We start from the raw sequence: 19,814 nt of genomic DNA on the forward strand, positions 1-19,814 counted from the left end.
TCCATAAACTAGGTTCTTACCTCCTGTATTTGCCATTTAAAAATGCTGACAGGGTATGATGACTTACGCCTGCAATCCCAACACTTTGAGAGGCTGATCACTTGAGGCCAGGAGTTCGAGACCAACCTTGCCAACGTGGCGAAACCTGTCTCCACTAAAAATACAAAAATTAGCCAAGCGTGGTGGCACACAACTGTAATCCCAGATACCCAGGAGGCTGAGGCAGGAGAATTACTTGAACTCAGGAGGTGGAGGTTGTAGTGAGCCGAGATTGCATCACTACACCACAGCCTGAGCGACAGAGCAAGTCTCCGTCTCAAAAAAAAAAAAAAAAATTTTAAATAGTGAGACTGTTTCAAAAAATAAAATAAAAGATGTAGTGCAGTGACTGGGAAAATACTTGGAAAGATCTGAGGAGGAGGTAGTATTAATTCCTTTGTTTCTGTGGCTCCCCTGACCCCTCCCCTTCATCATCCCTGAATTCCATGGCTCTATGTCTTTGAGGAGGGTCACCACTCAATCTTCAGTGAAGACGCAGCATGTGCATGGATGCTACATACATGTAATGGATTTGCAAAACTAAGGAATAATTTTTTAAATTTTTGGACACAAGGCAGCCAGCATTGGGGGAGGGAGTTGGAGGCAAGCAGGGCTGTGCACATATGTGTGAATATAAAGACATGCACATGTGTACATGTGACTGTGAATGACTATATGTGTGTAAGCCTGTGTCTAGGCATGTATATAACTGTGTGTGCATGTGTGTGGTCTATGAGCAGATATGTATCCATGTGCACATTTGATAAGTGTGTGTGTGTGTATGGTGTAGGCATCTTCGCATATGTGATTGTGTATATGTATGTGGTTCTGTGCCTGAGAATATAAGAGTGGATGAGAGAGGTGCACACAAGCACATACATAAATAAATCTTCGTTCCCACATACAGGCATCTGAGTGTGTACCAATGTATATGTATTTGTGATTATGTGCATGCAAGTGTCTATACCCTACTAAAGATATATGTCTGAGTCTCTCTCTCTTCCTCCTTCCCACTTCCCCCACTCCTTTTCCTTCTCCTTTTGCCCAGGTGTGCTGGCCTAAGAATGACCACCTCAGGTGAGCCTCCTGGATCTCTGGCTTTGGGCATTCCCAGTAGGTGGGAGGCAGCTCAAGGCAGGCTCTTAGCAGGTGAAAATCCAGCTCCAGCCCCTGCTGAGCCCCAATGAGAAAGGAATTGCCTGCAGGCTCTTCCCTAATCCTCCAACGGAACCTCCCTCACTTACCTCTCTGTGTGGTAACAAAGGATCTTTCTGCTCTGGTGGTCACATTCCTGACAGCTTAGTTCAGAATGGGGGAAGGGACAGCAGGATTTTGGGGGGCAGTTGGGTAATTTCTGTTGGCCTGAGTTTCCTTCTCTGAGGAACTGACACAGAGTGGGAAGAAGACATGCAGTGGAAGGGTCAGTGGGCAAAACTGTATTGCTGATGTGGTTAAGTATTACCAACCTCTGCACTTGCCCGTTTCAGGCTCAGATGTGCTCAGCAAGTGTTTACTGAAAACCTGGTACTGGGGGCCAAAAACCCAGAGATGAAAGGCATTTTTCTATTTTGGGGCGGTGGTGTTGAAAGTGGAGATGGGAAAGGAACCTACGGACACAGATTGCCAGAGTCCTGGTCAGACATGTTCCAGGAGGCAGGTGGGGATTTAAAACCTTTCTGCAGGCCAGGGGCTGTGGCTCACGCCTGTAATCCCAGCACTTTGAGAGGCTGAGGAGGGTGGATCACCTGAGGCCAGGAGTTCGAGACCAGCCTGGCCAACCTGGTGAAACCCCATCTTTACTAAAATTACAAAAATTAGCTGGGCGTGGTGGCGGGTGCCTGTAGTCCCAGCTACTTCGGAGGCTGAGGCAGGAGAATCACTTGAACCCAGGAGGCGGAGATTGCAATGAGCTGAGATCATGCCATTGCACTCCAGCCTGGGCAACAGGGCAAGACTCTGTCTTAAAAAAACAAAAAACAAAAAAACAAAAACCTTTCTGCAGCTCATTTCACTGGCCTAATTAACGTCCATATTCTTTGCTGTGGCTTTCAGTGTCCTCTGTTATGGGGGGAGGGATAACTGGAGAAGGTTTCTTGTAGGTGCTGGTATGTTAGAGAGAACTGGACCCTACAGAACAAGGTAGAGTTTGGGGAAGTGAAGATATGAGGGAGGGGCCTTCGGAAGATTGCTCATGGCTTAAGAAAGGGCTCAGCTGCTGGACCTTGAGTCTGGTTGGTCGTCAACCAAAAAAATTAGGGTGGTGACAAGGCTGTGCTAGATTCCATGTATTGATACTAGTGCATGGTGGAGAGTGTTCCAGTTGGCAAGGTGACTTCATTCCTGTTACTTTACCTTTTCTTCTCAACCCAGTGAGGCTGAAGTTATTATGTCCATTTGACATTTGAAGAAATGGAAGGAAATAGTAATGACTCACTCCAAGTCTGCACAGGACTCAGGCCAGTGCTCCTTTTTCCACAATACAGCTGCCTGCCCTGCCCCTCTGTGAGAAGAAAGTCCTTGAGATCCCAGGGTTGGGAGATCTCTTGGAGGATGGTGGATTCCTGTTTCTTTTGTTTATACCTGCTTACCTCTTGACTTTGTCATCAAACATCTGTTCCTTAATGTCGTCACTAGGAACATGCTTCTGTTCCTATAAGTTCCCCCATTTATCCAGCCACTCATCCATCCACTCCTCTATTCATCTATATTTTTAGCACTCCTATACATCCACTCATCCATTTATTCATCCTCTTATCTACCTACTCATCTATCCATTCATCCATCCATCCACTCCCCCAACCCACACATCCTACTTTCTCATTCATCTACCTACTCACTATTCACCCATTCATTTCCCCATCGGTCCATGTATCCATACACCCAATTATCCATCTTTCATCTGTCTATCTATCTATCTATCTATCTATCTATCTATCTATCTATCTATCCATCCATCCATACGTTCATCTATCAATGCCCTCCTGTCTGTTCACTCACTTATCCACCCACATACCCACCAATCTATACTCCTATCCATCCATCCATCCATCCATCCATCCATCCATCCATCCATCCACCATCCAAATACCACCCATTCACCCATCTACCCATTATCCATTCTTTTATTTTCCCACTCATCCATTTAGATACCATTGCCCTCCAACCTGGGCGACAGAGCAAGACCCTGTTTCAAAAAAAAAAAGTAGGCGGATGGGGAGAAAAAGAAATAAACATGTATGCAGAGAGAAACAGGAAATGGAATACAGGAGCAATGGAGAGAGACAAATAAATGATCATATATTATGCGGGCGGCGGTGGGTGGGGAGGAAGCGGAGGCTAGAGTGTCCCTAGCGTCACGACCTGTCGCCCTCCCCTGAGCTCCCGAAAGCCCACGGGGCCGCGGCTAAGTTTCCCCGCCTCCCGAGGAGGGACCGAGAAGCCACGAGTCGCCGGGTGGGCGCGGCGCTCCTGGGCTCACCGGGGCGCAGTGGCACTGGCGGCGGCTGCGCGGGCTCGGCCGGCCCCGCCATCAATTAAGCGACCGCGGGGTCCGGCGAGCGGCAGCGTCTGTGGAAATTACCTTTTGATTTCTTAATTACATTGTCCTCACCTGCAGCTCAACCCGCCTAGGAGAGGCACACGCCGAGCTCGATTCTCCGGGTGCCATAAATTAGGACGCCAGTCGCCGGCGAGCGCTGGGGGCTTCCAGTACCTCTGAGCGCAGCCCGCAGGTTATTTTTATCTCCCTGGGCACCTCGGCACCTCGGCACCTCGGAGGAGCTTCTGCTAATTCACTACCCCGACACCTTCTCATCTCCCCCGCAACCAAACCCAAGTCTATTCCCAGGCGCAGGGGAGCTGGGTTCTCACAGACCTTGGTTCCAAACCCAGCCTCTGCCAGGCCCTGACTGTGTGACCCTGGGCAAGCGCATACACCTCTTAGAGCCTCAGTTTCCCCATCTGTAACATGAGAATAAAACATAGCTCCCATTTGTCGGGAGGGTAAGGCTTAAAGGAACTGTGCCTTGTGAAGGCTTAGTCCCACTAAGCACTCTGATTCATTCGTTTCGTGAGTACACCTTGAGTGCCTACTGTGGATCTAGTGCTATCTAGGCTTTGCAGATAAGGAGATGAACAAAACAGTGTCTGCCTTCTTGAAGTGAGCAATGGTTATGATTTATTATTATTATTATTATTTTATCATCAAAGAGTTCCAGGGTTTTTGAGACTCTTGGCGGCGGCTGCAGATGGGTGCAGGGAGACATGCAGGTGCTGCTGGGGAGGGCAGGTGAGGATTTAGGGTGGAGGAATTGTCAGATTGGAGTGGAGCTAACCCACAACACAGACACAAAGGTATCCCAGAGATCAAGGCATTTGACAGATGGGAGAGTGACTTCCCCACGCCCGCTCAGGTGCTGGTAGAGTTTGGGTCTGACCTTCCAGTGTCTTCTCTCTCTATAGCTTGGTGATGCGCAAACTGTGGTTCTAGACCAGCAGGATCAGCCTCATGAGAATTTGTTAGAAATGCAGATTCTCAGGCCATACCCCAAGACCTCTGAAATTAGAATCTCTAGGGGTGCATCCAAGGAATCTGTGTTTTGGCAACCTCTCAAGGGGGGTTTTATGCCCAGGAAGGTTTGAAAAGCACACTGTGGCCGGGTGCGGTGGCTCACACCTGCAATCTTAGCAGGTCTGGGAGGCTGAAGTGGGTGGATCACTCGAGGTCAGGAGTTGGAGACCACCCTGGCCAACATGATGAATCCCCGTCTCTACTAAAAAAATGCAAAAATTAGCCAGGCATGGTGGTGCACGCCTGTAATCCCAGCTACTTGGGAGACTGAGGCAGGAGAATTGCTTGAACCCAGAGGCAGAGATTGCAGTGAGCCAAGATCATACCACTGCCCTCCAGCCTGGGATGACAGAAAAAGAAAAAGAAAAGAAAAGAAAAAAAAAAAAAAGAAAAGAATTGAATTGCCCTAACAAATGCAGGGTTTCCCTTGTTCACTGCGTTGATCTGGGAAAATGGATCACTGTGCTTCCTTTTATAAGAATTCAAGTTGCACCCAGACTGAGACATCCCATAAGCTATAAACATGTACTTCAGGGGCTCCCAGACCCACTGACGCCTGGGTTAGAGCCTGTGTCATAGCCCAGGCTCACATTGGGGTTACCTGGGAAGACTGAGAAAGTTCAGATTCCTAGGTCCCTCCTCAGACCAATTCAATCTGTATTGCTGGGAGAGGTCCTGAGTGTCAGTCTTCCAAAGCTGTGGGTGATTCTAATGTTCAGGGAGGATTAATAGCAACTGCCAATGCAGAAGCTGATCAGAGTGGGAAGTCAGGAGTCTCCATTTCCAAGCCCAGTCCTGCCACCGACTCACTATTTGGGGCCAAATGTGGTATCCCCTTCAGCAGCCGTCTAGGTCATATTCCGTCAGTTTATCAGGTCAGAAGCGATTGGAGGAACATGCAGAAAAGGCAGGTTCTAAATGGGGTCCCCCTCCTAGAATTTGAGCCCTGTGTAGGTTTGAGGTAGGGCCTGAGAACATGCTTTTTATTTTATTTATTCTTTTTTTGAGACAAAGTCTTGCTCTGCCACCCAGGCTGGAGTGCAGTGGTGTAATCATGGCTCACTGTAGCCTCAACTTCCCAGTTTCAATGTGGTCCTCCTGCCTCAGCCTCCCGAGTAGCTGGAACTACAGGTGTACCACCACACCTAGCTAATTTTTGTAGTTTTTGTAGAGACAGATTTGCCCAAGTTGGTCTTGAACTCTTGTGCTCAAGTGATACTCCCTGCCTTGGCCTCCCAAATGCTGAAATTATAGGTGTGAGCCACTCTGCCTGGTGAGAATATGCATTTTAAAAGAGCTGCCAGGTAAACTTTGCTACAAATGTCCACTCTTTGAGAGATTCCATGGGAGCAGCAGAGCAGGCAAGTTAAGGACCTGTTTGAACCCTAACTTCATTTTACATCACAATCCTGGTTGTCTCCTTTCCAATCCCTTCTCTCACCTAATTTAGAGTTATACTTTCTTCCTCTTTTGAGCATGTTTATTTAAACTCCTTTAAATTAATGTTTCTTGATATTTTAAAAATACTAGTTGATAGCCTGGTGCAGTGGCTCATGCCTGAAACCCCAGCACTTTGGGAGGCTGAGTCAGGGGGATGGCTTGAGCCCTGAAGTTTGAGACCAGCCTGGGCAACATGGCGAAACCCTGCCTCTACTAAAAATACAAAAATTAGCTGGGTGTGGTGGCGCCTGCCTGTAGTCCCAGCTGCTTGGGGGGCTGAGGCAGGAGGATTGCTTGAACCCAGGTGGTCGAGGCTGCAGTGAGTCAAGATGGTGCCACTACACTCCAGCCTGGGTGACAAAGTGAGACCCTGTCTCAAATATATATATTAGTGGAGGGAGACACTTTTTTGGGGGGATATAGACGAGAAGGTTCTCCTCCCCAGTATATGTTTATCAAATATTGATCAAAATTCTAAAAAATGCTTCTACTAAGCTCTTGCTTCCTAAGCTCTTGCTTCCAGAAAAGGTGGCATAACGAAGACCAGATTCGTTATCCTGCCAACTGGTAAACCAGACCAAATATTTATTTATTTACTTTTACTTATTTAGTTTTTACTTATTACTTATTTAGTTTTAACTTTTAATTTAGGGTCAGGGGTACATGTACAGATTTGTCAAATAGGTAAACTTGTGTCATGGGGGTTTGATGTTCAGATTATGATGTTGTCACCCAGGTACTAAGCTTAGTAATCAATAGTTATTTTTTTCTGATCCTCTCCCTCCTCCCACTGTCCACCCTCAAGTCGGCAATGGTGTCTGTTGTTCCTCTTTCTGTGTCCATGTGTTCTCATCATCTAGCTCCCACTTATAAGTGAGAACATGTGGCATTTGGTTTTCTGTTCCTGTGTTAGTTTGCTAAAGATAATGGCTTCCATCCATGTTCCTGCAGAATACATGATCTTGTTCTTTTTATGGCTGTGTAGTATTCCATTGTATATATGGACCACATCTTCTTTAATCCAGTCTATCACTGATGGGCATTCAGATTGATTCAATGTCTTTGCTGTAATGAATAGTGCATGAATGTACATGTGCATCATGCGTCTTTATGGTAGAATTATTTATATTCCTTCGGATTGCTGGGTTGAATGTTAGTCCTGTTTTCAGCTCTTTGAGGAATTGCCACACTGCTTTCCACAATGGTTGAACTAATTTACACTGTCAGCAACAGTGCGTGAGCATTCGCCTTTCTCTGGCAACCTTGCCAGCTCTGTTATTTTTTTGACTTTTTCACAATAACCATTCTGACTGGTGTGAGATGGTATCTCTTATGGTTTTGATTTGCATTTCTCTAGTGGTTAGTGATGTTGAGCTTTGTTCATGTACTTATTGGCTCCATGTATGTTTTCTTTTGAAAAGTGTCTGTGCATGTCCTTTGACTATTTATTTATTTATTTATTTATTTATTTTTGAGATGGAGTCTCGCTGTTGTTGCCCAGGTTGGAGTACAATGGCATGATCTTGGCTCACTGCAACCTCTGCCTCTCTGCAACCTCTGCCTCTCAGTTTCAAGCAATTCTCAGCCTTCTGAGTAGTTGGGATTATAGGTGTGTGCCACCAGGCCTGGCTAATTTTTTTTTTGTATTCTTAGTAGAGACGGTGTTTCACCATCTTGGCCAGGCTGGTCTCAAACTCCTGACCTCAGGTGATCCGCCTGCCTCGGCCTCCCAAAGTCTGGGATTACAGGCATGAGTCACCACACCCACCCTTTGACCACTTTTTAATGACGCTGTTTGTTTTGTGCTGGTAAATTTCAGACAAAATATTTAAAGGCAACAGTTTTAGGCACTGAACAACAGGCAGTCTAGGTCTGTGTCCCTGAGAGAAGGAAAAAGAGGAGCCCTCTGGGTTTCCAACCCATAGCACAGGGAGGGGTAACCCAAAGAGCTTGAGAACTTCCTGAGTGAACTCAAGATAGAGCTGGGAGTTCAAGGAGTTGAAGTGGGCAGAATTTATGGGGGAGGGGGAACTGGAGACTAGAGGTCTTCCTGGGGAGATAACTCTAGAAATCAGGAGAGGGGTGCTTTTATGTCCTTGGTTCTGGGTTCTGTGCATGTGCCAGAGGTAACTTCCTGAAGCCAAGAAGAGAACCACCAAAAGGAGTAGGTAGAACAATTCCTAGATCTCACATAGGGCTGGGAATAGATCATGTGATCATGGACAACGCTCATAAGAGACCAGCCATGGGGTAGGATCCTCAGAAGAGTACAGCTGTAGGAGTGGGGATAGGTTATCCCTAGATGAAAGGCTGCTGCTTTGACACTGCCCTAAGAAAGCATAAAAACAAGATTTGAAAGCTACAATTGGTTCTAAGTAACTTAACTGTTTGCTAGAAAAAAACTCAACACTATTTAAAGGACTACAACAAAACTGAGCAACCAAAAGTAAAACTGTTTTTCTTATAAGGTTAAATGTACATTTATCGGATCCAGCAGTCCCACACTGAGGTAGTTATCCAAGAGAAATGAAAATGATATTTACACAAAGACTTATGCTGAATTATTATTATTATTTTTTGAGATGGAGTTTCACTCTTGTCGCCAAGGCTGGAGTGCAATGGCACGTTCTCGGCTCATTGCAACCTCTGCCTCTTGGGTTTAAGTGATTCTCCTGCCTCAGCCTCCCAAGTAGCTGGGATTACAAGTGCCCACCACCACGCCTGGCTATTTTTGTGTTTTTAGTAGAGATGGAGTTTTACCATGTTGACCAGGGTGGTCTCGAACTCCTGACCTCAGGTGATCCACCCGCCTCCGCCTGCCAAAGTGCTGGGATTACAGGCCTGAGCCACTGTGCCTGGTCTATGCTGAATTTTTTTACAGTGGTTTTACTCAATGTACCTCCAAACTGGGAAGAATTCAAATGTCCACCAATTAGTGAGTGGATATCAAGCAGTGTTACTTCCACATACAAGGGAATGCTACTCAAGAGTAAAAATAAAGTTACTACCGATGTACACCACACCATAGATGAATTTCAAAACCACAGTGCTGAGTGAAATTAGTCAGGAATGAAAGGTTACATAGTATATGATCCCACTGATATAAAATTCTAAAAAAGGCAAAACTATAGTGATGGAAAGTAGAACTTGGTTGCAGGGGGCTGGAGTGGGGTTTGGTGTGGGGTGGGAGAGGGAATGACACCAAAGAAGCATGTTTTCAAGTGATGGAAATATTCTATTTCATGATTGTAGTGGTGGTGTATAATTTGCCAAAACTCATTGACTTGCACACTTAGAATTGGTTCATTTTATTCTATGCAAATTATACCTCAATAAAGCAGATTAATAAAAATGCTCATGTCCTCTGGCTGCAGAATTTTACTTCTCAGAAGATATCCCAAGGAAATATTCAGAATGTGGACAAGGATTTATGAACAACGATGGCCTTCAAAGAATTGTTTCTTGTGGTGAACAATTATATACAAGCAAAATATCCAGTTGTAGAGGTGGGATGAAATAATGATGATATGTGCATAGGATGGATTGCCAGGCAAATTATTAAAATAATTTAATGACCTGGGAAAAATATGCATGATGCAATGCCTGCTGAAAGACAAAACGTGAGATAGGAGTGCAGATACCTGTGTTGAATCCTGGCTCTGCCACACATTTGCTGTGTGATGTTGTGAAAATGCTTAGCCTCTGTAAGCCTTGATTTTCTCATCCTTACAATGGAGATGCCATTAACACTTATTGTACAGGTTGCAGTCGGGATTAAATACAATAACACTAGTAAAATTCTTAGCACTTGGCACATGACAAACATGATAAATGCTGGTGAAGATTATTTGCTATGACCAAAGTGTATAAACGGCAGGACAGTTGTCTAAAATGCTCTGTAAAGGATAACACAGAAATATACGAGCATATTTAGCACAGTCATCTTTGGGCTATGGAAATGTAGTTTATGTTCTTTTTTCTCCTTATACTTGTCTTTATTTTTCAACTGTTCTATAATAAGGATGTGTTACTTGGAGAATCAGAATCAAACCAATAAGCGTTGTAAAGGAGAGTTTCCTTCGCATTCCTGAAATTCTACAAATGTACATAGGAGCATCATTCTAGACACAGAGTATTGATTAGGGAGTATAAGGTGGAGATGAGAGGAATACAAGGATGGGAAAAATATGATTCTTGCTTTCAAAGTGTTAGGTGGGTGTGGTGGCTCATGCCTATAATCCCGGTACTTTGGGAGGGCCAAGTGGGCAGATCACTCGAAGTCAGAAGTTGAGACCAGCTTGTCCAACGTGGTGAAACCCTGTCTCTACTAAAAATTAGCCCAGCGTGGTGGTATGCACCTGTAATCCCAGCTAGTAGCTTCCCTAGTAGGGAGGCTGAGGCAGGAGAATCACTTGAACCCAGGAGGTGGAGGTTGCAGTGAGCTGAGATCGCGCCACTGCTTTCCAGCCTGGCTGACAGCGAGACTCTCTCTCAAAACAAACAAACAAACAAACAAACAAACAAACAAAACAAACAAACAAAAAACCCAAAGTGTTTGCAACATGTTTGGGTATATGCTATTGTAAAACATAGAAACAAAGAATCCTAACACAAAATGGAAAGGACAAGTGGCAAGATCGGCAGAGGTACAAAAAGTGCTGTGGCAATGCCCTAGAAGGAAATATTGGTGTTGCTTGGGAGCAACGGAGTGGCTTCCCAGACAATGAGTGATCAAGCTCGGCTGGGAGATGAATGGCACTCCCTGTGGAGGGCACCGTGTGAGCAAAGGTCTGGAGCTGAGAATGTGCAGACCATCTTCAGAGGATGATGAGTTGACTGTTGAGGCTTGATTGCAGGGTGTGTATGACGGAGGAGAGTGGGGAAGATAGAGGCAGCCAAACTCATGAAAGTTCTCGGTTCTAGTTTTGGGGCAGTGACCACGTGTCAGCACTGTTCTGAGCACTTCACATGTGTTTACACTTCTAAACTTACAAAACCCTGAGTCAGGCACTATTTCAAACTCCGTTTTACAGAGAGCAAACCAAGGCATAGACATGGGAGCAGATTCAGTCACACTCCCTGCAGCTAGTAGGTGGCAAAACCAGGACTCAAATCCAGGCAGTGTGGCTCCTGGTCCCTGACTCCTTGACACAGCCCTGCACTGTGGAGATCAGGCTTGGATATTTTCTCTTTGCAATAGGAAGCCATGGATGGTTTCATACAGGAACTAAAAAGTGACATTAGCAAAGACACAATCCTGTTCTTTACATCAGAGTAATTGCTTTCTCTTTCTTTCCTACACAAAAAGATGTTCGGGAAGAAACCAAAGGTGATCTGCTGGCCAGGGGATAGGAGACGTGGATTTAACCCTTCAACTCTGACCCTGAAGGAGAAGCAAGACGTTTCTATTCTGTGTATGGATTTCTTGTCTTAATAAAGATGGAACTGGAAGGAGGAGGAGAAGAAAAGGGAGTGCTTTTAAGTGGGGACAAAAAAAATCCCACAGAACCCTGAAATTTCATCTCAGCCTCAAGTGGAGATTAACCATGCCAAAAATCTGTGTTATTGATAACAATAATGATGACGATTATTATATTTTATTTTTCAATCCTGGTAATTATTGTACATTAAATCATTAGCATTCATTATTCCTACAATGTGTAATTAGGACAATGGTGGATAGATTGCTCTTGACTGTAATGAAGTTTTTTATAATTGTAATTTATTGGCATCAAATTACCTTTCTTAAAATGAATCTGAACATCACATTCTTAATTCTGGGGAGGGGGTGGCAATTATTTTTAATTAATGTTTCTTGTTTGTGCCACGCAGGGGGAGCTGTCTGACCAAGTCAATTCTCTGTGTCTGCAAGGAAGTTAACCAAGAATAGCAAAGGCATTCTTGAATCAGTCATCTATCGCGAAACATTTTCCTTTTTCCTGTCTCCCACCCTGGCTCCATCTCCCCTCCTCCAAGGCAGTGGCCACAGGGAAAAAAAAACCCAACCACTTACCAATATGATTAGCGGTGGAGACGGGAGACGATGACGCAGATTGTTTAAGCCAATTTGTTGCTAGATTTGAGAAGAATATTTTTTTCTTCCTTCAGAAATGGCTCAATCAGGCCGGGTGCAGTGGCTCACACCTGTAATTCTAGCACTGTGGGAGGCTGAGGTGGGTGGATGGTTTAAGCCTGGCAGTTCAAGACCAGCCTAGGCAACATGGAAAAACCCTGTCTCTACAAAAAATACAAAAATTAGCTGGGTGTGGTGGTGAGCACCTGTAGTGCCAGCTACTAGGGAGGCTGAGGTGGGAGCATGGCTTGAGCCTGGGAGGTAGATGTTGCAGTGAGCCGAGATCACATCATCGCATTCCAGCCTTGGTGACAGAGACAGACCCTGTCTCAAAAACAAAACAAAACAAAACAAAAAAACCCAGAAAGAAATGGCTCAATTGCCAGCTTCTGTCTTGGGGACTATGTGTGTGTGTGTCAGGTGGGGGTGGTTAGGGAGTGGCTCTTGGTTTTGTTGTCTGTAAATTTTGTTGTGATGATTCATGTAAGATGGCAAGCTCTTCTCTCTCACCACCCCCATCCAACAATTGGCTAAGGTGGCCTCTCCACATGAATCTACCTCTTGTTTCTAGAAAGGCCAAGTGAGAAGTCTTCGGGCACGTGTTTCTACTGTTGTAATATGAAGTTGCCTGAATTTGACTGGGTTTGACCTACAAAAAGGGCAATTTAATGGTTCAAACAAATATATCCACCAGGATGGTAATCAATGAAATAACTCCTTTCCAAAGATGTTGATTAGGAGGGACAGAAAGGCCATTCGTTTTTAGGCAATTGAGTGAGCAAGAGGAGTGTTTGTAAAGAAGGAGCATAAGGAGAGAGGAGGGGGCAGATTGAGGACTACAGAGAGAAGAAGTGGCCTGGAGAGATGGACTGACTTACCATCACCCATCCTGCACCAAGCATAGGTCAGGTCCTTTCTGTGCACATGTTCGAGGTGATAAGTGGCACTACCCTGGGTCTCTCTGACTTCCAGACACCTGCATTTTCTATTGTTCCAGAAATAGAAATAGCTATCAGTCATTCACATCTTAGACTAGACACAAGACCAGCCCAATATTTTACCTCCTAAACTTGATCTTGGTTTCCTGGTAAAGGAACATTAGGCTTTGTTGAGCTGAAAGGGAAGTAGTTCTAGATCCTGAAGACTAAGGTTCTACTGCCCCTATTGCCAGACCAAAGGGGCAGATGTCTACTTCATCTGTGATGGTGATGTTCTTCATCCTGGTTTGAACAGGGAGAATTTTGCCTTGTCCAGGAGGGATCTGGTATCATGTCTGTGCTGAGGTTCCAGGAGAACACACAGCCTTTGATACTCTGTATGTGTAAAGGGCTTGTGACATTTGCAGTTGCCTGGTGAATATCGTTAAGGAGGACTGAATTCAGGATAGACACTTCTGTGGTTGGTGGTGGCTGGGGTAGGGCTTGGATCTGTGGTCAGGAATCAAGGGATCCTGACAAGTTGCAACAACCAGCACTTTGGGTCCAAATTAGTTAGTTGACAGAACCCATGGATAAAGCCATGGGCTTCTAGGAGATGCTGAGGGCCCCCTGGCTCCATGGAGATGTGGTACTGAGGGTCTTGGCTGGGAGCAATTTTCAGCACCAAGGACAGAGGCCAAGCCAACCCAGAACCCGGGACCTTCTAATGTGAGTTACACATAATCCTACAGTTTTTAGAGATCTCCTGATGTCATTTTGCTCAAGCCTCTTCAGTTGGGCTTTCCTCCTTCTTGCCTCTCAGGGAAAGAATCTTGATTCTTGGATTCTGATATCTTATTTTAGCTCTGTCACTTATGAGCTGGGAAAGTTTGTAGAATGGGTTAATAATTGGTTGGTTTGAAGATTAATGAAATCCTGCCTATAAAAAAGCATGGCACAGTACCTGGCAAAGCACTCAATAAGGGGCATTTGTGGCTATTATTCTGGAGGAGAAGTTAGTAGCTATGATTAATAATAATGATGATAGGAACCTCCACTTATTGAGTCCTAACTATATTCTAGGCTCTGTCTTAAATGCTGTAAATGCATTATGTCACTCATTATCTACAAAAATCCTGTTACAGATGAGAAACTGAGGCACAGAAGGCTTAGGAACTTGGCCAAGGTCACACAACTGGTAAGTGGTAGAAATGAGATTTGAATGAACCCAGGTGGGTAGAGAGAGCATAACACTTATATTATTATGCCAATGACCTCAATATCTCAGCTATGAGCATTCAACAACTGGAATAATAATAATTATTATTATTATCATCATCATCACCACCAGTACCGACGTCACTTATCTATTACCATTAACTATTAATTGATTATCTCCCTTCTCCCACCTCTTTCAAGAAGTTTAATCAAGGGGCATGATGGGCTAAGGAGGAAGGTTCCATGAGAGAAGGAGGAGATTTCCAAGAAAAAGCATGAGGCACAGTGCTGGGCACCTTGGAGGATGTAAAGACAGGTCCCAAATTTGGGGGACCTCAAAACCTAGTAGAGGAGGATTTTCCCCCGCCCTCACCCCCGCTTTTTTTCTTTTTGAGATGGAGTTTCACTCTTGTTGCCCAGGCTGGAGTGCAATGGCGTGATCTCGGCTCACTGCAACCTCCACCTCCCGGGTTCAGGCGATTCTCCTGCCTCAGCCTCACAAGTAGCTGGGATTACAGGCACCCACCACCATGCCCAGCTAATTTTTTGTATTTTTAGTAGACACGATGTTTCACCATGTTGGCCAGGCTGGTTGTGAACACCTGACCTCAGGTGATCCACCCACCTTAGCCTCCCAAAGTGTTGGGATTACAGGTGTGAGCCACCATGGCTGGGCTTTTCCCCTTTTCATGTAGGTGATTTTCTAGTAAAAACTGAAAACCTGCTAGATAAATTCTTTTAAAAAGCTGTAACACTTAGTAGGGGAGATAGACAGTTGCACAAATAACCACAGCACTAAGGTATAAACTACCATAGGAAAGATACCAAATGCTATGAGGCATCAGGAAGACAGCTGTTTTCAGTTAGGGGTTAACTTTATGGAGGTCTTCCTGGGGGAGGAAGGCTCTGAACTAAGCATGCAAATACAGGCAAGATTGGGACATCGTGCCAATGAAGAGATGTTGGAAACCAAGCAGCCTGGACTGAGGCTCTTTCCTTCCTCCTCTTCCTAATTTTCTCCATCCTCCTCTCTATCTTGTCTTCTTTCTCTTTCTCTTTTCATTTATTCTTCTCTTCTTCCTCCTCCTTTTCTTTCCCTTCTGTTCTTTCTTCCCTCCATCCTTCCTTCTCCCTTCTCTTCCTCTTCTTATTCTTCCTCATTTTCTTTCTTCTCTTCCTCTTCCTTCCAGCTTCCCCTAATTATTTTATAATAATCAATTGACACACCATATTAGAAAATCAGCCAAGGTCTGAGGACATGAATGCTGGTAAACCTTCCTTCCAGCTGTTTGCTTCACACTTCAGCCTTGGAGTGGAAATGCAACTCCAAGCATAAATTAGGGCAAATTCTATTGTGGGTAAGGCAACTTTTTTGTCAAGGAGGACAAAGCTTAACACCCACCCTCAGGAAAGGCAATTAGAAGAATAAATCTGGTCAACCAGACCTTGGCTCAGACCCAGCCCTGTCCTATTCTCTCTGTGTAACCTTCAGCAAATAGCTATACATCTGTTTCCACCTCTGTAAGATGAGGGTAAACTGGGATTCTCTCTTCACGGGGTTGTCATGAGGGTTAAATGGAATAATCGATGTGAATGTATTTAGCATCATACCCAGCACATAGTAGATGCTAAAAAAAAGTTCACTTCCCATCTCCTTTAATTAATGAATCTCTATATTTAAAATGGGGTCTGTGGCTTTGAAGCGGGAGCGAGTCGCGATGGGGTTGTGCTGGCAGAAGAGATGGAAGGCAGGAGAGAAGATCGCGTTTCTGATGGGGTTAAGGTGGGCAGTGTAAATCTAATTTCTTGGCAAAAGCTGCAATTTGCCAGCCCTTTTAATTATTATTTTTTATTATGGATACAAATTAAAAATAAACTGTGTGTCTCAATCACAGCAGGGAATAAAATTGTTCCCTAATTGTTATCTTTGAATCAATCTAGCTTCCATTAGCTCTGCTTCTCAAGGTATAATTGAGGTGTGTGTGCGTGTGTGTATGCCTGTGTGCGTGTGTGAGCATGCATGTGTGTTTCCGTGGTTTGTGGGGAAGGCACCTTCCTCCATTTGATGCACCCCATTGTCTTCCAAATTCCAGTTTCCTTTTTCCTTCCTCTTTGCTAAAGACCTTGAGTGGCAGTGGAGTTGGTGAGGCTTGAACAGTAGATGCCTCTCCCTATCCCACCATACCTAAAATTTTTGTTTCAAAAATCGGCATACTTTGTACTATACTAGGAGCATTTTTTTGATTGGGTTGAAGGTGGGAGAGGAGTGATCTAAAATCAATACGTTTGTGATTGCTAAGCTCAATTTCTTCCTGAATATAGAGCTCTAGACTGTGAATTCTCTAGACAAGAAACAGGGCTTCCTGTTCATCTTGTTCTTGGCTATATTCCCAGCACCTAGAACAGTGTCTGGTACATGGTCAGTTCTCATTAAATATTGACTAATTAAACTCAATCAAGCATGTTGTACTAGAAGAAAATATGCGAAATGCATAGTAAACAAATACACGATCCCTGGTACATAGATAGGGCTAGTGAGCAATAACACAGCTCCTGTTCTTTTTATCACAGATACCGAAACTCAGATAGACCTGAGACAATTTTTCCTCTTAAATTTTAATTTAATATTTAAAGTTTCATTAGTTGCCACTTATCAAGCTCTTGCTCTATATACTTGATGCTTTACATGTGGTATTGCGAATTCTCAGGCACTCTTACTATACCCATTTTACAGATAAGGAAACTGAGGCTCAGAGAGATGAAATCACTTATGCAAACTCACACAGCTGGTGAGTGATGAGGCTGGGATTCAATCTCAGATCTGCCAGGCTCCTAAACATCTATGATCTCTCTTGTCACTATCCTTCCCTACCTTATGATCACCACCTGTTTATATTTTATTTTATTATTTTATATTTTTGGACACAGCATCTCTGTTGCCCAGGCTGGAGTGCAGTGGCAACCACCATAGTTCACCACAGCCTCAAAACCCTGGGCTCAAATTATTCTCCTGCCTCAGCCTCCCAAGTAGCTGGGACTACAGACATGCATCATCATGCCTGCCTAATTTTTGTTTATCTTTTTGTAGAGATGGGGGGGCGGGTCTCGCTATATAGCTCAGGCTGGTCTCGAACTCCCAGCCCAAGCAATCACCCCACCTTGGTTTCCCAAGGTTCTGAGATTATAGGAGTGAGCCACTATGTCCAGCTTCCCACTTAATGATTTCTTTCAAGTAAGCAAGCTAAGTATTGTTGGCCTTATTCTTCATACGAAGAAAGTGAGGCCCCAAGAAAATTCTTAAGACTTGTGTAGGGGTGGGAGGTGTCACATGCATGAAGACCTTGTGCTAGTGGCCAGTGTACCACGTATGCATCCTAACCAGGGCATCACCCTGCCCTCCTGTGCTGGGTATCCAATCCAATGGAAATTAAAATATGAGAACCTTGGGCCAGGCAAAGTGGCTCATGCCTGTAATACCAGCACTTTGGGAGGCAAAGGCAGGTGGACTGCTTGAGGTCGAGAGTTTGAGACCAGCCTGGCCAACATGGCAAAACCCCATCTCTACTGAAAACACAAAAATTAGCCGGGTGTGGTGGTGGGTGCCTGTAGTCCCAGCTACTTAGGAGGCTGAGGCAGGAGAATTGCTTGAACCCAGGAGGCGGAGGTTGCAGTGAGCCGAGATCATGCCACTGCACTCCAGCCTGGGTGACAGAGACAGAGACTCTGTCTCAAAAATAAAATGAAATAAAAATAAAAATAAAAATGAAAACCTCAAAAAAAGGACTTTAAATCTAATAAATAAAGTTCATATAGAGAGACCAGAGTGGCTGCATTGTGCGTTCAGCAAGAAGCCGAGCCGAGGTTGTGTCACTTAAAAAGGGGTGCTTTTCCAAGTGCCACACTTGAAAAGACTGAAGCATTTGTTCATTCATGCTTTGCATTAATATTCTTTGAGCACCTGTTATGTGTTAGGTCTGCACGAAGATCTAGGGATACAGCAGGAAACAAAAGAGCCAGCCCCTGCCCTCAGGAGTTTATGAGCAAGGGAGAGAGACAGATTCAGCAAAATATTCCCATAATTATATAATTACAAACTGTGATAAAACATAGGAGGAAAAAGTACAGGGAATAACTAGAGGTTATATAGTAACAAGCAGACACAATATCCCAGTGAGGGTGGGTGTGTGTGTGTTCAGGAAGGCTGGGGCACGTTTGAGCATGGATGTGGAGGAAGAGTTAATTAGGTGGCTCTTCTTCTAGGCAGAGGGCACTGCACTCCAGCCTGGGTGACAGAGCGAGATTCCATGTCAAAAAAAAAAAAAAAAGATAACTTGAGGCCAGGAGTTCAAGACCAACCTGGGCAACATACAAAGACCCTATCTCTATTTAAAAAAAAAGAAAAAAGAAAAAGATGAGCCAGCCATGGTGATGCACACCTGTAGTCCCAAGTACTCAGGGGACTAAGGTGGGAGGATCACTTGAGCCCAGGAGTTTGAGGCTGCAGTGAGCCATGTTTGTGCCCCTGTACGCCAGCCAGAGTGACACAGTGAGACTCAGTCTCAAAAGAAAATAAGCTCATTAAAGGAACACTTAGAACAGCTCTTCTTGTGTTTTGGTATCTTGAGAATCTGTTTTGAAATGAGAAAGAAGGATCCATTCAAGCAGGGGTGCTAAAATAGACTGATGGTGTGTGAGGAGGAGGTTTGCCTAGAATAGTTTCTGGAACACCAGTGGATTGGGGACAGCGTTCATGGACATCACTTTAATTTGGAAAGTTTTCTTTGTACCATCATAGTTTTGGGAGTCATCTGTGGTGGTCATTAGGGCTGTTCCCAAATGTTTTATTCTCTGCCTTCCAGGCATGTGGCAGGAATGAGCTTCTGTGACCACTTGAAGGAGGCCACTTAAAAAGATCACACTGTCATATCCAGGCTGAGTCTTTATGAACAACTTACCTTTGCAGTCATGGAAAGTTGGGCCCAGATGATGCCTCCAACCACCTGGGTCCTCAAGTGACCTCCTACAGTCAAAGCCTCCTTGCTAACCCACAGTAAAATGAGACTGGGTGAGAAACAAACTACTGGGGCTGTTTGTTACTGTAGCATAACCTCGCCTTCCCTGACACATACAAAAGCTCTCCCACACTCTGCTTTGCCCAGTGCCCACTTCCCTCCTCACTCCCTCTCTCAGGAGGATGCAGCCCCACCCGTATGCCACATTCCTTCCAACCCCAAGGCCTTCATTCTTGCAGTTGCCTCAAACCTGCACCACCTTCTTTCTCTCGTCCCTTGGCAAATCCCTGCACCTCCTTCAGGTCTCAGTTTCACTGTCCCACCTCCCTGTTGGAGGTTTCAGAGGACATGAGATTTTCAGAGCACTGACCCCAGTTTGTGATCATGTCTTTTTATTTTATTTTATTTTTTTTGAAACAGGGGATTGCTCTGTTGCACAGGCTGAAGTGCAGTAGTATGATCACAGTTCACTGCAGCCTCAACCTCCTGGGCTCAAAGCCTTCTCCCTCCTCAGTCTCCCAAGTAGCTGGGACTACAGGTGCACA

General features: G+C 44.8%; 1 non-coding gene across 1 annotated transcript; it reads right to left on the minus strand.

Annotated features, from left to right (window-relative positions):
- Window positions 1-14,950: 14,950 nt before the first annotated feature.
- LOC112635671 lies at window positions 14,951-15,014 on the minus strand. Its single transcript, XR_003122006.1, has one exon. It is a non-coding gene; the product is annotated as a U7 small nuclear RNA (small nuclear RNA).
- Between the last annotated feature and the right edge of the window lie 4,800 nt (window positions 15,015-19,814).

Source organism: Theropithecus gelada, chromosome 11, assembly GCF_003255815.1.
Source record: "Theropithecus gelada isolate Dixy chromosome 11, Tgel_1.0, whole genome shotgun sequence".
In the NCBI taxonomy this organism is placed as follows: Eukaryota; Metazoa; Chordata; class Mammalia; order Primates; family Cercopithecidae; genus Theropithecus; species Theropithecus gelada.